Genomic DNA, 5,658 nt, shown 5'->3' on the forward strand with positions numbered 1-5,658 from the left:
TAATCTAATCACTGGAAGCCTTTTCAGGAAGATTCAGAAGAGACAGTCTGTCTTCCTTGCCTCAGCTGGTGAGCCTCTCCTGTAGAGTTCATCCAGACCCTCCATTGGAGACATCTGCTTCATTGCTTGCCCCAAAGATTTTGGACTCTATGTTCATGCGAGACACTTTTATAAATTTTATATCTACAGATATTTTCTGCTGATTCTGTTTCTCTAGAGAACCCTAGCTAATACACTATATAAATTGGGTTAAATGATATAAGAATTCTGTTGTTGTGAATTTTCTTACTTTATACTTTTGGCTAGTATGAAAAAGAAGTAGTTTTGTAGTATTAATAATAATTTCGCCAATGAAGTTTTTGTGGAGTACCAATTCTCTTATTCCTACAAAATAAGCATTATTTCTGATGGCAAAAGCTGGGACACATCTGTTGGCCATCTCTCAGCCCTCACCTACACTAATATCCTTTCAAAATGTTTGGGAAACTCTAGAGAGCAAGATGGTGTCTGTCCATCAGGAGTTCCCAGCCCGGTGGAGGAGACGCTAAAGTAAGTGGGCAGTGACAGTGCAGTGTTGCAACAAAGCATTTCCCTAGCAGTGAATGTGGATGTTATGGGAACAGAAAGTAAAATCTCCTTAACTCTATTTTGTGGGGAGCCAGTCACGAAGCGCAGAGGCTTCAGAATTTTCCTTTCTGCAGGCAGGGAGCGATGTTAGGTCTAATGAAAGACCTCATCGTACTTTAAATCTGCGACATGCAGCCCTAGCTGCTGATCAGGGTTGGCACTCTCAAGGCAGGGCCTCTTCCCCTGAGTTGTATAAATACCCTGCCTTCAGACAGCACTGATCTGACTCTGCTCATATACAAATGGAGAGAGCAGAGCTGACATCAACAAACCCTTACTTAAGTAGTTATCCTCCCTGGGAAATGGATCATGATGGGAACTCCTCCCCATGTTCTTTTGGATACTTTATAATGTACAAGTAATAAAGTGGTCATTTGCTGAAGTTTTTGTTTTTTTCTGATCCTGGGTTCCCATAACACAACAAATAGCAACTCACTCTACAGCAAGAAAGAAAAAAAACCTGCATATATTAAAAACAAACATTGCAATTTTACTTTCAAGACCAACCAAGTGATAGGAATTGCTAATTCTTTGAATTTTAGCAAATCTTAGGTTCCAATTGATTATTTTTAATATTGCTAAGAGATACAAACCAAACATATCCTTGACAATCCTACTCTGTTTTGCTTTGCTTTGTTTAACACAAACATATAAAACTATTACAAGAAAGAGAATGCTGTCTGCCCACTCTGCCTGGTAAGACTACGGGACTCAAATATTTGCCAGAATAGTGTTAACACCTATACTACACCAAAGATAAGGATATGTGGCTACAATATAAGATTATTGATATTTTATTTATCAAAATCATTTATTAAAAATTATGTGTTAATCTATCATGGACAGAATGAAAATATTCTCAATATGAGAACATAATGACTTATGCTGCAGAAACTGTGTATGTATCTTTTTCTTTTAAGAGCTTTTAAGTTTAAAAAAATGATCATGTAGTAAATACAAGGTTTCTTCTTTTGCCTATTATTAACACTTTGCTTTAGTGTAGTATTCTGCTACAATTGATGAAACAATGTGTTTAAATTATTAAAAGCGTTTGTGTTACACAGTTCTATTGGTTTAAAAAAATTTACTCTGGTAACATATACTACAAGTGAAATTTACCTATTTTAATCATTATCAAAAATACAATTCAGTGGTGTTAATTACATTCCACTGTTGTGCTTAACATCACCACATCCATTACCAAAATGTCCATCACTGGAAACAGAACTCTGGACCTATTCAGCATTTACTCCCCATTTCCTAATCCACTCTGACCCCTGGTAACTTTTATTCTACTTTCTGACTCTCTGCGTTTTCATATTCTAATTATGCCATATAAGTGAGATCATGCAATATGTGCCTTTTGTGTCTGGCTTATTTCATTCAACACAATATCTTCAAGGTTCATCCATGGGGTCACATGTATCAGAACTTCCTTCCTTTTATGGCTGAATAGTATACCATTGTGTACATATCATATTTTGTTTATTCCTTCATTGATTGATGGACATGTGGGTTGCTTCCAACCTTTGACAATTGTTAATAATGCTGCTATGAACATTGCAATATATGTCCTCATCTGCTTTCACTTCTTTGGGTATGCACCAAGCAGTGGGATCGCCAGGCTATATGATAAGTCTATACTTAACTTTTGGAGCAATCACCATACAGTTCTCCACAGTGAATGTGCCATTTTATATTTCCATGAAGAAAGAATGAATGTTTCATATTTCTCGATGGTGTATTATTTTCTATTTGTTTAGTAGTAGCTATTCTAGTGAGGATGAAAGGGTATCTCATGGGGGTTTGATTTGCATTTCTCTAGGAGTTAATCCTGTTGAGATTTTTTCATGTGCTTATTTGCCCTATGTATATACTATTTGGAGACATGCCTATTCAAGATGTTACTCCTTTTATTATTAGGTTGTTTGTCTTTTTCTGTTGCATTGTAGGATTTCTTTATGTATATTGGATACTAAATCCTTATCAGATAAGTGGTTTCCAAATATTTTTTCCCATTCTGTAGGTTTTCTTTTTCCCTATATGGTTAAGTCCTTTCATGTTCAAAACTTTTTTTTATTTTGATGCAGATCAATTCATCATTTTTTCCTTTTATTGCTCATGTTTTTGGAAGAAAGTCTAAGAATTCAGTATCTAACACAAGATCCTGAAAATGCTTCCTTGTGTTTTCTTCTAAAAGTTTGATCAATTTTTATTTAATTTTTGTAGAAGATGTGAAGTAGGGTCCTACGTTCATTTATCTGTATTTGGATATCCAGTTTTCCTACCACCATTTGTGAAAGGCTATTCTTTTTCTCATTGAGTGGATTTTGTACCCCTTTCAAAAATCAGTTGGCCATAGATGTGAAAGTTTATTTCTGAACTCGAAATTCAATTCCATTGGCCTATATATTTTTATCTTATCCCAGCATCACATTGCATTGATTGCTGTAGATTTATAATAAATTTTAAAAACAGGAAACATGAGTCACCAAGTTTGCTATTTTAAAACATGATCTGTTTGTGGACTCCTAACCTTCCGTTTAATTTGATGATTGGCTTTTCCATTTCTGCAAAGCAGGATGTTAGAATTTTGAGTGGGATTGTGTTGACTCTAAAAATTGCTTCGAGTAAAATTGACATTTCTTACACTAATTTTCCTTCCAATCCATGAACACAGAATTCTTCCAATTTTAGTTCTTCTTTGATTTCTTTCAGCATTATTTTGAAGTTTTCTTAGTACAATTAATTTATACACTTAGTAAAAAATTAGTTCTAGATACTTGATTCTTTTAGTTACTATTGTAAATGATTTTTTTCTCGATTTAATTCTCATCTTGTTCATTACTAGTATACAGAAATATGACTGATCTTTGCATGTTGACCTTGTACTCTGCCACTTTCCTGACTTATTTATTAGCTCTAATAGATTTGGTTGTAGATTTTTCTGGATTTTTTTATATCTAGGATTATGTCATTATCAAATAGGGTAAATTTTACTACTTCTGTTTTATTTCTTTTTCTTGCCTAAATGCTCTGGGTAAAACATTCTGTGCAATGTTGAAAAATAGTAGTGACAGTAGTCATTCTTGTCTTATTCCTGAAATTATAGGGAACGCTTTCAGTGTTTCATCTTTGAGTATGATATTAGCTGTGGGTTTCTCAGCTATAAGTTTCATACGTCTGGTTTCCGTCTGCTCCTCATTCTAAATCATTCCAATACCTTCAAGTTCACTCATTGTTTCTTCTGCCACCTGCAAAAAACAATTGAAACCTGTTTTAGTTTGCTGGCTGCCAGAATGCAATATACCAGAAACAGAATGGCTTTTAAAAAGGGAACATTAATAGGTTGCTAGTTTACAGTTCTAAGGCCGAGAAAATGTCCCAATTAAAACAAGTCTATAGACATGTCCAATCAAAGGCATCCAGGGAAAGATACCTCGGTTCGAGAAGGCCGATGAAGTACAGGGTTTCTCTCTCAAGTGAGAAGGCACATGGCGAACACAGTCAGGGCTTCTCTCTCAGCTGGAAGGGCACATGGTGAACACAGAGTCATCTGCTAGCTTTCTCCCCTGACTTCCTGTTTCATGAAGCTCCCTGGGAGGTACTTTCCTTCTTTATCTACAAAGGTTGCTGGCTGGTGGACTCTAGTACTGCAACATTCTCTGCTCCTCTGAATGCCCTTCATTCTCCAAAATGCTTCCTCTTTAATAGGACCCCAGAAACTTATCAAGGCCCACCCAAATGGGTGGAGACATGTCATCACCTAATCCAGATTTAACCACTCTCGATTAAATCACATCTCCAGGGAGATGATCTGATTATAGTTTCAAACATACAGTATTGAATAGGGATTATTCTGCCATTTTACGAAATGGGATTTTGATTAAAACATGATTTTTCTAGAGTCCATACATCCTTTCAAACCACCGCAAAACCCTCTAGGAAATATTGTCTTTCAGTTATTTGGTTCTTAAGCTCCAATATTCCTGTTTAATTCCTTTTAAGAATATCTGTCTCCTTAATGAGATGTTCATATCACTCATTCATTGATCTTTCTCTGTATTTTCCTTCTTCTCTTAGAGCATTTTATAGATCATTTTTAAGTCTTTGCTAGGTCCAAAGTCTGTTTTTCTTTGTTTATAGTTCCTGAAGTTTATACTGTTTCCTTGCATGGGTCTCCATTTCCTATTTCTTGGTTTGTATTGTAGTATCTTGTTGCCAATTGTATATTTTCATATTTTGATGCATTTACTCTGGGATTTAGTCCCAGAGCTAACTGCCCCTGTACATTTGTATCCAATGATTGATACTGACAGGGGTTTCCTTTATTGACAAGAGTTAACAGTAACCAACCAATAGAAACATTACTTACAAATTGACTCTTTGTTGCCTGGTGCTCTCCTTCAGAATTTAGCTCCCTTATCAAGAAAATCAGCCCAAGAGTAAAAGTGTGGGGTCAACTGAGACTTGTCTTATCCAAGGCTTGTGCTCTGGCTTTGGGAATTGTCCAATTTACAGGAATCCAAATGCCCCCTACACAATAAGAAACAGACTTTTCCCTTTTCCTGGGCACTCTATTTTATATCTTGAAGCTGGCAATCTTTGGCCCCAGGTTAATTTGCTATGACTGTATTTTAGGATGATTTAACTGTGAGCAAGCTGCTATTGACTACAGGGCAAGTTTTAGGAGAATGAGGAAGAGATGGGTGTCCTGGTTCAGTCTCTCTGGCTACCCAACAAGCACCACAAGTCCTCATAGGAGTTACTTTGCTGTCTCCGGAACAGGGCCAGCCACCCACCATGATGATGCAGGCTGGAGCCACACCATCCTGAAGAGGTGGGAGGCTGGGGCAAGCAAGGGTGACAAGAGCTTCCCCTACCAGTTCTAGGTTGTCTTTTCTTGATTCTGTACTTGCACCACCACTAACACCCTTTAACTGCTTTTGGAGTTCTGAGAAAGATGGCAGTGACATTTTTTGTGGGTTGTTCAAAGATTGCATGGGTGAACAGAACCCTAGATCACCTTAC

Source organism: Tamandua tetradactyla, chromosome 14 (assembly GCF_023851605.1).
Source record: "Tamandua tetradactyla isolate mTamTet1 chromosome 14, mTamTet1.pri, whole genome shotgun sequence".
NCBI lineage: Eukaryota > Metazoa > Chordata > Mammalia > Pilosa > Myrmecophagidae > Tamandua > Tamandua tetradactyla.